We start from the raw sequence: 14376 nt of genomic DNA, 5'->3' as shown, positions 1-14376 counted from the left end.
GCCTTTTCTTTTTCTCCTTAACGATCTTCCCTCACCCCTCTTGTTCTTAGGAGCCATTGAAATGAAGGTTTCTTATGATTTAGTGGCGATCTGGGAGAGTTTTGGACAAAGAGAGGATGAAAAACTGAGAGCAAATGGGTTAGGTTTTTGAAAATGAAAGGGTTTCTTTGATTTATAATCTGACCCACTTACTTTTCATTAAACTCTTTTTTGAAATTTCTTATGAAAATGAATTTAGGAATTAATCTTATTTATAGGAAATTGGAGGAAGAATATTTTTGTAATTTTTAGGATCTCTTAAGGATTAAGAAATAAAATAAATAAATAAATAAATTATTAAATAATAAAATAAAAGAAGAGAGAGAGAAATAACGGAGTGGGGTGTTCCTTCATATTCAAATTGAATCTGAGATAAGGATGTAATGCATCCTTATCCTATACATATAATATTATATTATTTATATAATTAATTAATTAATTAAAAATTTAATTAAATAATATATATATATTTTTATACTTATATGTATATTATTTTTGGAGTCGTTATAGTCATGATTTAAGGGCCCTATCAGCATCTTTATGCATCAAAAGTAGATTCCACTAAAACTTGACAGTTCAACTTCATGTGCTAAAAGCATATTCCTTCTGAGAGCAAAAAGTCACTTGCTCAGAGTCTCCACCGACAATTCAATGAATACCACTTGTTTAAAGTTTTTCAATCATTGTACTTAGTTTCAATTATTATATCCAACTTTGTCTATTGAAGAGTTTGTATCTCACTCTTGGAGGCGTCAATTTTTTAAAAGAGAATTTTACTCTTGAAGGAAGTTCTCTAAGAGAATTGAACACCTCTTTTTCTTATGAGTTATAAGTTTTGTTTTCAAGCATTTGTAATTCGATTCTAAGTATTTGTATCTGTTCAACTTTTGAATTAATCATTTAGCTATCTAAACATTCTTATTAATGTAATACGTGTAATAAGAATGCTTATTGCAGAGCCAATAAGCATAGAGCATGAAAATTTATTTGATAAAGATAAGGACATAAAATTAGTAGCATATAAAGTTAAAAATAAATAAATAAATAAGGCCGGAATATAACATTAAGTCAATAAGGAAGGAATTGAACAAGATGGACCACATAAAATCCGGTTGGCGAGGCGAGGCAGCTGAAAGTGAGATAGAGGTCGGTGGGAGCAGCGATGGTGCCCACTACATGCATATGGTTTATTAAAGCTGCTATTCTTGTGAGTTTTTCACTTGCTTTACAATGGAGCTTGGCCCATCTCCATTTATGGTTGGAGCAGGCCCAACATGACGCCAGCTGTGCAAGCCCATTTGTAGGCGGAACAGATGGATGAAGGGTTGAGGCTTGGGGCCCATTTTCCCATTGCAAAGTGATCTTAATTCTTATGCACCGTTATATTCGCATGTGCTCAGAAAAGCAGATACCTACCGGACAAAAATATTGGTGCTGTTGGTGAAGGCAGCTGGAGTTTATTTATTTATTTATTTATTTTAATGTTTTGGTTTGAACTGTTAGCCAGTCTTTAGTGGAAGTGGACTGAGGTTAAAAACTACACTATGTGAATAGATACTTCATTTTATTTTATTGTTGTGTCTTAAATTGTTATGAGTACGCGTCTTAAGATTACATATAGAAAGAGCAAAATGAATAGAAAAGTAAAATAAAATAAAACTAAGAGCATAATGATTTATGTGATTCGGAAAATGTGCTTACGTCCATGAAGTTTTTATAGAAGTTTCACTATCTCGTTAACAAAAAACTATTTTACGGTTTCAACAATCGGTTAAAAATATGAATTTATAGGCCCCATGTATCCATAGGGTGCAATTTTCACAATCTCATCAACTTAAAAGTAGCTTAGGGTTTTAATCAAGAGAATTTCTACTTCGATGAGTGAAAAAGAGAAAAATAAAACCCCTATCAGCTCACTCTCTGGGAGTCAAAATTCAATCAGTAGACGATTGTGCAATTCATCCAGCTTCAAAGATAAATCAAGCTCAAGGTAAAAAACCCAGACAAATTGCTCGTGATGCACCTTCAAAACCTAGTCAAAATCAACTCTCCTTCCAGCTCATTAGCTCCTCTTAAACTTTGTCCTCAACCAATTCTTTTGTTCTTCCTCCAAATTCAACCAATCCAAAGGTCTCTCTATTTTACTGAAAAATTTCCAGATGAAATTAAAGATAAAAATCAATTACATAGATTCTTAGGATGTTTCAATTACGTATAAAAGTCTTCCCGAATCGAAGGAAAATTGTCAAACCATTATTCCAAAGACTCGGGAAAAATCCTTCAACATGGTCACAAGACCATACAAATATAGTTAAAAAATATATGCTTTTATGATTGTAGAAACATATGCTTCAGAAATAGGATATGGAGGTATTCTCAAGCAAAGGTTAGACGGTCAAGAAAGACTAGTTAGATTCCACTCAGGAGTATGATCTGGTCCTCAACTTAATTATTCTACTATCAAAAAGGAAGTTTATCAATTGTTTTATGTATTCAAAAATTTCAAGATGATCTTTTTAATAAGGAATTTCTACTCAGAGTAGATTATAAGTCTCCAAAAGAAATTTTGCAAAAGGATGTTCAAAATTTGGATTCAAAACAAATTTTTACTAGATGGCAGACAATTTTATTTAGTTTTGAATTTCAAATTGAATTTATCAAAGGTTGTTGGCCTAACAAGACTCTTAATTTTGATGATAACAAAGTAAGATAATTTAACATACTTCAAAGTTGTGATGTTTCAGGAAATATTGAAGCCTAAGCATACTCCATATGATCACAAGGAACAACTTTTGAAAGCGCATATCAAATTCAAGTGATCAATATTGAAAGCTCAGAGCAATAAAGATTTGAAGCTCAGAACTAAAGAGAACTCAAAGCAATTAACTTCAAAATTTCAAGGAGTTGAAGAAATGAAGAGTTAAAAGAGTCAATAGGACAAGCTTTGTAAGTACTTCAAGTATATTCAAGTATGAAATTATTTTTGAAGCTCATTAGGTATAAGAGACCTAGAGACCTAAAAACTTAAATCTTGGAACATATTTTTCAAGTAAACAAATTGAAATTCCAAGAATTGAGAAGCAAAGAAAGTTCTTACAAAATTATTTCAAAATCAAAATTTTTATCTTGATAAGAGCCTAACTGAAATCAACAGTAGGCTGCCAATATAATTGATTTTAAAACACATAGGCAGATGGTCATCAGGCTACTTCCTAGACCTTGTCAAGCGCCTGACGAGACAATCTGAGAAGTATGTCTGGGTTTTGCCAGGCTATTGCCACCCTACTGACTTAGTTTTAAACTGAGAAATTCAGTGACAGACGCCTGACCAAAAAGCATTAGGCTACTGCCACGCAGTATATTTCAAATTTTTATAATGAACAAATTTTTAAAAATTAGATTGCTTGGGGCTCAAACTTATTTAAAACTTGGGCACTACTCCAAGTAAACTTCGGGATCAAGTTAAATGTTTTTCTAAATCTATAAATAGCCTTAAGATCATTGAATTAATTCACCAAGCATCAAAATTAGCATTCATACTCTCTAAATTGCTCTCAACATTCAAAGGCCCTCTCACTCTCATCTTGTGCACGAATTCTACTGAAACTTTGCTGACTCTCAATCACCAACCTTGTGCTACAATTCTGAATCCTTTCAACCATTGAAAGAATCATTCGGTGATAAATTCTCTTGAGTTTCAATTTAAATTTCATATTGAATTACTTTGAAGTATATAGTTTGAAACTATATTAATTAGCTCTTTTAAGAGCATCTCTTGTACAAATTCTCTTGAATTTTTTCTTGTAGATTGATTGACGGTTCAGGTCCTTGAATCATTGTTGGACCAAACGAGGGTTATCCTTTGGAGAGGCACACTCTAGCCTAATTGAAGGAGGGATTGTAATGGTGTTGTTCCGCTCGGAAAGGAACTGATTTAGTGGAATCTTTTGGTGGTTTACCAAAGGTGAGGACGTAGGTTGGGGATAAGACGAACCTCGTAAAAACTTGGTGTTATTCTCAACCCTATTCTTTTAATTTCTGCATTATATATATTTATGGATGTTAAGTGCAGGTTGCAGGGCTTAAAAACTGAATTCAAAGAAGACTCTTAATATATAGAAAGTACGTTTCAATTAACTGTTTGCGAAAACTTACAAGGGAGTACGTTGGTTAATTTGCAGAAACCTTAATTAAGAGAACGTAAGAAAAATCAATCCAAAACAGGGCTTGCATACAAATTATGAGGCTGCCATCAAAAGCTGAAAGCTTTCAAAGAGTTGCAAAATCTTGATTGTTTAAGTGTTTGTGTTGGTTATCTTAAATCATTGTGTGGTTGATTGGATTATTTAATTTTTCAACTAATTGTGATTTTTAGTTATTAATTAAGAATTGATTGATTAACTTAAGTTTTACTGTGAGAACTAAACAAAGAATTCAAAAGGAACTTAAAATTTTTAAATAATCCAATTCAACCCCCCCCCTCTTGGGAACATGATTCCACTTTCAATTGGTATCAGAGCTAAGTTATAGTAAATCTTAACTAGAAGCTATATAAAGATCGGAATGGCACACCTTGGAATAACTCCCTTCGGAGAGGGTTAATCCTTAACCCGATCACTAGTCTTTTGTGGGCTGAATTATACTTTTTGGAAACAACATATGAGAATTTACCTTCAAACTATGGATTGGAAGGCTTGGAAGGTTGTCACGGATGATGACTTAATTCCTACCAAGTTCGTAGATGGAAAAGAAGTTCCTAAGGAAGAAAAAGACATGACTGAAATCGATCACAAAATGCTACCAGTAAATTCAAGTGCAATTAATGTTTTATATTGTGCTCTAAATATTAATGAATTTAATAAAGTCGTGGCTTGCAAAAGCGCTAAAGAAATTTGGGACAAGTTGAGAGTAACCTATGAATGAACTGAAGATGTTAGAGATAATAGAATCGATATGCTAACTAGTGAATATGAAGCTTTTAAAATGAGTCCGGGTGAATCAATCACTAGTATGTATACTAGGTTCACCCACATAATAAATTCTCTCAATGCTTTAGGGAAAACGTACTCTACCTATGAGATAATCTGTAAGATTCTTAAAGGTCTTCCACTCATATGGAATCCAAAGGCTACGACCATAACCGAAGGAAGAAATCTTAAAAACACATCTCTAGATGAACTTATAGGATCACTACTCACTTACGAAATGACTTTAAAAGAAAGAAATCTTGAAAAATAAGAATAAGAAATCCATAACTCTAAAACCATCATAAGAAAGCTCAAATGATGAAGATAGTGAATCAAGTGACTTAGATAAAGATGAACTAGCCTTTATTACTAAAAGACTCGAAATTTCTATAAAAGAAACAAAAAGTTCTCTAGAAAATTTAGAGGAGCAAAAGCTGAAAAAAGGTGAGACAAGTAAGAAGGAGAACAAAAACAAAAATGATCCATCGACGTGTCATCACTGCAAAAAGGTAGGACACATCAAGCCGGATTGTCCTCAGCTCAAGAAGGAGAAGAAGAAGAAGGAAATAGCAATGAAAGCCACATGGGATGACATGAGCTCAAGTGAATCTGAAAGTGAATCCAGCGAACAAGAGATGACAAACCTGTGCTTCATGGCACACAACGAAGAGGTAAATTCCTATTACTCCTCCTCAGAAGAATCAAGTAATGAATCATGCAACGACTCTTGTGATAGTATGCCAACTTACAAGGAACTTCAAGCTGTGTTATTTGCTCTTCACAATAGATTTATAAAAGTTTCTAAAAGGAATATAGCCTTGAAGGAACAAAATGAAAATCTTAAAGCCAACTAGAATCTTCCAAATCTATTGAAAAAGAAAAATAATCCCATATTGAAAATCTAATGGAGAAAATAAATGATATGTCGCAAGAACTAGTCAAGTTACAAGTAAATGATCAAAGCAAGAAAAATTTAGAAATAATTGATCTTAAAAAGACAATTGAAGATAAAGAGAAGATTATTTACAACTTTACTAAAGGTAAATTTTTTTTTTGAAAAGATGGTTGGACAACAAAGAATGCATGGTAATAAAGAAGGAATTTGTTTTAATGGAATCACCAATCAAAGAAAGATAAAATTATTTATGGGGTATTTTGTAAAAGAAGCAAAATACTATGCTAGTACATCCTCAACTAATATACATGAACATACCACATGCTACTTGTGTAAAAATAAGAGACATATCATGTTTAATTGTCCCTTTAAAAAGAAGTATATCAAAGTTAAAGATGAATGGAAAGTAAACAATAGAACTAGATATGATTTAAATAAAATTAAGAAAGTTTGGATCCCAAAAAGTAACACCGTGAATCCTTTATTGTAGGTAAGCTTTAGGACAACACCATCAAAGGGAAAGTGGTACTTGGATAGTGGATGTTCAAGACATATGATCGGAGATAGATCCAAGTTCACTACATTAGTACAAAAAGATGGGGGATATGTCACCATCGGTGACAATGCTAAAGGTAAAATTATTGGAATCGGTAAAATAGGCAAAGATCCCTCACTCACTATTGATGATGTATTGTTAGTAGATGACCTAAAACATAATCTTTTTAAGTATAAGTCAACTTAGTGACAAAGGGTTTGACATAATCTTTAATCAAGATAAATGTTTAGTTCAAAATCCTAATAAATAAGAATTCTTATTTACAACCTATAGGGTTAATAATGTGCATTGCATAAACCTTGATAATCTAGTTGATCAAAGTGTAACATGCTTGGCTGCCATAAACGAAGCAAGTTGGCTTTGGCATAGAAGATTAGGACATGCAAGTATGAACCTACTATCAAAATTATCTAAAAATAATTTGGTCAGAGGATTACCTAATTCAAAATTTTTAAAGGATAAAATTTGTGATGCATGTCAACTAGCAAAACAAATTAAAACAAGCTTTAAAAAGAAGAAACATATCTCCTGTAGTAGACCTTTATAACTCATCCATCTAGACTTGTTTGGTCCTACTAGAACTCAAAGCTTAGGAGGTAAGAAATATGCCTTTGTAATAGTAGATGACTATTCTAGATTTACTTGGGTATTATTTTTATACTCCAAAGATGAAGCTTGTAATTTACTAATAAATCTATGTAAGAAAGTCCAAAATGAAAAAGGATATAATGTATCAAACATAAGGAGTGATCAAGGTAGAGAATTCAACAATAAGGATGTTGAAAAATTTTGTAATAAACATGACATCAATCATAATTTTTCAACACCTAGAACTCCACAACAAAATGGAGTTGTAGAAAGAAAGAACCGAACACTACAAGAAATGGCTATAACTATGTTAAATGAATATAATCTACCGAAATATTTTTGAGCTGAAGTGGTAAATACTACATGCTATGTAATTAATAGAGTGTCCATAAGATCAAAATTAAATAAGAGACCACATGAACTTTGGAAAGGTAGAAGGCCAAATATTTCATATTTTCATGTATTCGGGTGTAAATGTTTTGTATTTAACAATAAAGATGAGTTCGGAAAATTTGATGCAAAAGCTGATGAAGGAATATTTTTAGGATATTTGTAGAACAGTAAAGCTTTTAGGATATACAATAAAAGAAACACTTACTATTGTCGAATCAATACATGTAACTTTCAATGAAGAAAAACCTTTCAACAAAACACCAAAAGCTGAAGAAGGACAACCCACTCAAAAATCAAAAGACTTAGAAATAGTTGAAGCAAAAGAAAAAGAGAAGGAAGAAATCATTGAAGAGACTCCAAACAATAAAGCCATAGAAAATACTGAATTACCAAAAGAATGGAAATACATTAGAAATCACCCAAAAAAACAAATAATCGGAGAACCATCAAAAGGTATAACTACTAGGTCATCCTTGAAAAATCTATGTATTCACTATGCATTTTTATCTCAAGATTGATGAACCTAAAAATGCAGAAGAAGCACTAAATGATGATTCGTGAATTATAACTATGCAAGAAGAACTTAATTAATTTGAAAGAAGTCAAGTATGGAAATTAGTATCTAAACCTAAAGATCATTCAATCATAAGAACTAAATGAGTTTTTAGAAATAAGAAGGATGGAAATGGGATAATTGTTAGAAACAAACCTAGGTCAGTAGCTCAAGGATATTATCAAGAAGAAGGTATTGATTATGATGAAACATATGCCCTCGTAACAAGAATGGAAGAAATTAGAATGCTTCTAGCCTATGCAGCCCATAAGGAATTCAAATTATATCAAATGGATGTGAAAAGTGCTTTCTTAAATAGGTATATAAATGAAGAAGTATATGTAAAACAACCTCCGAGTTTTGAAGACATAAAATATCCCGATCATGTATATAGATTAACTAAAGCCTTGTATGTTTTAAAACAAAATCCTAGAGCTTGGTATGAAAAATTAAGTAAATTCTTACTTAACAATGATTTTGCAAGAGAAAAAGTAGATAGCACTCTATTCATTAAGACTAAAAACAAAGACATGCTAATAGTACAAATCTATGTGGACGATATCATATTTGGTGCTACAAATAAAGACCAATTAAAGCATTTGCAAAATACATGCAAAAAGAGTTTGAAATGAGTATGATGGGAGAGCTAAATTACTTCCTAGGGTTACTGTTGGCCTAACAAGGCTTACAATTCTTATTTTGATGATAACAAATCATGATGTGTTTAATATGGTTTAAGTGAAAGTTTTTTAGGAAAACGGCAAAGCTTAAAGGTAGTGACAAAGCTCAAAAGGATGATAAAGTTTATGGACAAAAAAAAATCTTGAAAAGCATGAGGATTAAAGATAACTTAATGAAAGCTCAAAGAAAAGATCAGAAACTCAAAGATGATAGAAGAATAAGGACTCACTTGAAGATCAAAGGAATAAAGTTTTAAGGATGTTTGTATGTAAGTACTTCAAGTTAATTTCAAGTATAAACTAATTTGAAGCTCTCATAAAATCAAAAGAAACTTAGAAATATATTTTTAGAAAAGCCCTAAAGTATGTTTTTCAAATAAAAAAAAAAGAAGGGTTCTAAAAAGAAATGTTTTTTTAAAAAAACAGAAGGGCCAGGTGACTGACTCCATGTGGCAGGTGACTGCCCAAATTAAATGAAGAATTTTCAAAGAGGAAGTAGGGTGCCAGGCGACAACCTGAACATAACTAGGCACTTGGGTGGTCATGCCAGGCGATTGCTTGGGTTTTGGCAGGCGACTGCCAGTGTTTTGAGTTTTAAAGTTCTTCTATGACAAGCGACTGCCAGGTAGTGGTAGGCGCCTGCAACTCAAACGTTTATTTAAAAATTTCTAACCGGAAGATTTTTTAAATGGATTTCTTGGGCACTACTCTTTTAAAATACTTGGAGATTACTCCAGGTAAACTTGGGGAGCAAGGAATTATTTTTAAAACTTCTATAAATAGCCCCAAACTTCAAAGATTTTAAACACCAAGGAATTTTCCAGCAATCAAAGTTCTCAAAAAGCTTTCAAACTCTCTTGTGTTCTTCCAACTTCAACTACTGAGTTACTGCTGATACAAATTCCAAAGTAGAGCCTTCAAAGTCTGAATCTTTCAATACTTGGAAGATATTTGGTGATCCAAATTCACTATTGAGCTTCAATCCTTTTATATTTGATTTATTTTGAAATATATTTGTGTTAAATGTTGTACTAACCTACTTTGCTGTGAGAGTATTTTCTTGTACACAAACTTTTCTCTATCTTGGTTCTTGTTTATAGACGATTCAAGGTTGTAGAATCATTGGACCAAACGAGGGAATATCGTTTAGAGAGGCAGATTCTAGCCTAAAGGTAGGAGTGATTGTAATCGGTATTGTTCCACCCGTCAACGAAACTGAACTAGTGAATCCTTTGGTGGTTTGACAAAGGCGAGGATGTAGGCTGGGTATAAGTCGAACCTCGTAAAACCTTGAGTCTCTCTTTTCTTCTTTACTATTTATTTTTCAGCAATACTTACAATCTGCGTGTATGCTTTAAATTGTTAATTCTGAGTGTATGGTTGTTAAATAGACTAGAGGGTAATTTGTTTTGGCTTGATCAGCATTGATTGCGGAAACCGAAAGGGACTACGTTGGTTGATCATCATAAACTTATTAATCTGAAAGTTTGTTTAAAAACTAAACACAAAGAAGAATTGTGAGTTTGGAATAAACACACGGCTTACATAAATTTAGCGTGCTTCACAATTTATTACAGGGCTATTGATACAAAGATCAAGATTTTGATTATCTTGTTGATTGGTTGTGTTTGAATTGATTTTTTATTTACTTGTTGTGATTGTTGAAAAACAAAGTATTAAAATTGAAATATTTTTAAAAATCCAATTCACCCCCCCCCCCTGTTGAGAAACTATCCTAATTTCAATTGGTATCAGAGAAAGGTTATAGCAAATTCCTAACAAGAAGCTATAAAAAGATCTAAATGGCAAACATAGGAGTAGCTCCTTTTGAAGAGGGCCAATCCTCAACTCGTCCACCAATCTTTTGTGGACACAACTACACTGTTTGGAAAAAGAGAATGCAAATCTATCTCCAAACAATGAATTGGAAAGTATGGGAAGTTGTTATAGATGGAGATCAAATTCCCACTAAGATAGTAGATGGAAAACAAATCCCAAAAGAGAAGAAAGATATGACCAATCAAGATTATAAAATGCTCTAAACAAATTCAAGTGCTATAAATGCTTTATATTGTGCCTTGGATGCTAATGAATTTAATCGAGTAATGGCTTGTAAATCAGCTAAGGAAATATGGGATAAGTTAGAAGTTACTTATGAAGGAACAACGGATGTTAGGGATAATAGGGTTGATATGCTCACAAGCGAGTATGAAGCCTTTAAGATGAACCCGGATGAATCAATTACAAATATGTTTACTAGGTTCACTCACATAATCGATTCCCTAAATGCACTAGAAAAAACCTACACTACTTATGAGATGATAAGGAAAATTCGTAGAGGGCTACCACCTAAATGGGAACCAAAAGCCACTGCTATAACGGAAGGAAGAAATCTAAAAACCACTTCCTTAGATGAGCTTGTAGGTTCTCTTATCACATACGAAATGGCAATGAATGAAAAGAGTGGGAAAACCAAAGTCCAAGAAACAATAGCCTTTAAAGCCTTAAAAGAAAACTCAAGTAGTGAAATGGATGAAGATGAAGAAGCCTTCATATCTGAAAAACTAGCAAGGATACTAAGAAGGAGAAACAAATTCAAAAGAAGAAATCAAGACTCCGAATCAAAAGAAAAAGATATCAGCAGAAAGAAATCAAAGAATAAAACTCCTAAATGCTACAATTGCAATAAAGCTAGACATTTAAAACCAGAATGTTCACTATTAAAGAAAGAGTCTAAAAAGAAAAACAAGAAGGCCATGAAAGCCACTACATGGGATAGTACAAGTAGTTCGGAGAATGAAATAAGTGACCAAGAGGTTACTTACACGTGCTTTATGGCATGAGATTACGAAGAAAGCTCCTCAACTAAATCTTCAAATAATTCTTGAAGTGATGAATCAAGTGATGAGGGCATGCCATCTTATGATGAACTTCAAAATGATCTATTCAAAGTACATACGATGCCGATGAAAGGAAATCAACAAAACACCTCATTAAAGAATAAAAATGAAAGTTTAATGAAAGAGTTAGAATTCCTAAAGAATGCTAAAAGAGATAAAGACTCAAAACTCAAACAATTAGAACATAAGTATGAATCAGCAATGAAAGAAATAGAATCAAAAAATTTTGCTGAAAAAGAAAACAACTTGAAAATTGAGAAACTAGAAAGCAAGAATGACCAAATGATAGAAGACTTTCGATCCTTATCCTCTACCGTATATAAGAAAGATATGTATATTTCTGAATTAGAGGATAGAATCAGAAAATTATCTCTAGAATTAGAGAAATCATTAAAGAAAGTTGATAATAAGAAAGACATAGAGTTAAATGATCTTAAGAATCAAATCAAGGATAAGGATAAAATTATTTACAACTTCACAAAAGGAAAGGAAAACCTTGATAAGATGATTGGCTTACAAAGAATGTCTCTAAATAAAGAAGGCATTGGTTTCAATGGAATTGAAAAAAAAAAAAAAAAGAATTCTTACATGGGATATTTCTTGAAAGAATCCAAAGACTATACTTGCACATCTTCTAATGCCCACACAAACACCATATGCTATCAATGCAAGAAAAAGGAGCATATAAAGTTTGAATGTTCGTTTAAGAGGAAAGGTGTTAAAACCAAACAAGTATGGAAAATAAAAGAAACCTCCCTTGAAAAATCCTCCGGACCCAAGAAAAAATGGGTACCAAAAATGAAATAATGACTTCACACATATATAAAATAGAAAATGGCATTGTTGGCCAAAATCATGGGATGACTTTTTACTAGGCTTAACTTAAGAAAATATAAAGAAAATATCAAATCTGAGCTTATTATATAAGAGCCTTGATGTTACATGCTACATGCTTACTTGCCTACATGTGATGTATTGATATGCTATATGCTACGTGTGTATTAATTAACTTGACTTGATTTATATTGAAAAGTATGGCTCACTATGTTGGAAATTGAGAATGAGATTATTAAGCTTAAGCATAAATTTTTGATATAAGGATAATTCTTGAACATGCATGATTTTAAATGAATCACATGGATAAACATACTGCTCTTTATCTATGAGCTATGAAAGATATAGTAGTTATATTGGTATCCATGAACTATACATTATGTGATATTAAGCTTTGGTATCTATAAAGTATTTTTGGTTTCACATGTTATAAATTTCAATAGATATCAAATCTAAAAGCTTGGTATCACAAAGTCAAATTATTTATGAGCATGATTATGTCTATAAGCATGATGTGACATTGATGATCTTAGCATGATATTGATATTTGATACATGATATGATTCAATATTTTACATGGGATGATAAAAGCAAAATTAATAACAAAACTGAATGTATTGAATTCAGGGGGAGTGTCATGAATCATTAATGAATTGATATCATGAATTACATTTTAAATTTTAAATTGGTAAAATAAAAAAAAAACCATCAAATTAATTTCAGTTGGTATCTTGAATAAATGCTGTGAGCTACACACTACCTATGCTATATTGAAAAATAATAACTTGAGTGTGTACATATGTTTGGAATACATGGTTATTGATATGCTTAAAATGATTTGTATTTGAATTTAAATCATTTCTTTTCTTTTTGATTGATGTCAAAAGGGAGAGAAGTTGTGAAGTAAAAATTGAGCATAAAAATTATATCTATTCAAAAGAAGTATTTAAGTATTTAATATTGATTGAAAAAGCTTGTGAAACCAAAAGAAAGTGATGAGCATGATTGATGAAATTAATATTGATTTTATTAAGATGATGCTTGTTGAAAAGGGGGAGCCATGAGTATTATTTCTTATTATTTTTGCTCTCGATTTGTCATCATAAAAAAGGGAGAGATTGTTGAACTAACAAGGCTTACAATTTTTATTTTGATGATAACAAATCATGATGTGTTTAATATGGTTTAAGTGAAAGTTTTTCAGGAAAAAGGCAAAGCTTAAAGGTAGCGACAAAGCTCAAAAGGATGATAAAGTTTATGGCTAAAAAAAGATCTTGAAGAGCATGAGGATTAAAGATAACTTGATGAAAGCTTAAAGAAAAGATCAGAAACTCAAAGATGATAGAAGAACAAGGACTTACTTGAAGATCAAATAATAAAGTTTTAAGGATGTTTGTATGTAAGTACTTCAAGTTAATTTCAAGTATAAACTGAATTGAAACTCTCATAAAATCAAAAGAAACTTAGAAATATATTTTAGAAAAACCCTAAAGTATGTTTTTCAAATCAAAGAAAAGAAGGGTTTAAAAAAGAAAAGTGTTTTTAAAAAACAGAAGGGCCAGGCTACTTACTCCATGTGGCAGGTGACTGCCCAAATTAAATGAAGAATTTTCAAAGAGGCAGTAGGGTGTCAGGTGATTGCCTAAACATAGCCAGGCGCTTGGGTGGTCATGCCAGGCAATTGCTTGGGTTTTGGCAGGCGACTTCCAGTGTTCTGAGTTTTAAAGATCTTGTATGACAGGCGACTGACAGGTTATGGGAAGCGACTGCCACTCGAACGTTTGTTTAAAAATTTCTAACGGGAAAATTTTTTAAATGGATTTCTTGGGCACTACTCTTTTAAAATACTTGGGATTACTCCAGGTAAACTTGGGGAGTAAGGAATTATTTTTAAAACTTCTACAAATAGCCCCAAACTTCAAAGACTTTAAACACCAAGAAATTTTCTAGTAATCAAAGTTCTCAAAAAGC

Source organism: Malania oleifera, chromosome 2 (assembly GCF_029873635.1).
Source record: "Malania oleifera isolate guangnan ecotype guangnan chromosome 2, ASM2987363v1, whole genome shotgun sequence".
NCBI classification, from domain to species: Eukaryota; Viridiplantae; Streptophyta; class Magnoliopsida; order Santalales; family Ximeniaceae; genus Malania; species Malania oleifera.
Note: the sequence above shows the minus strand (reverse complement) of the source record.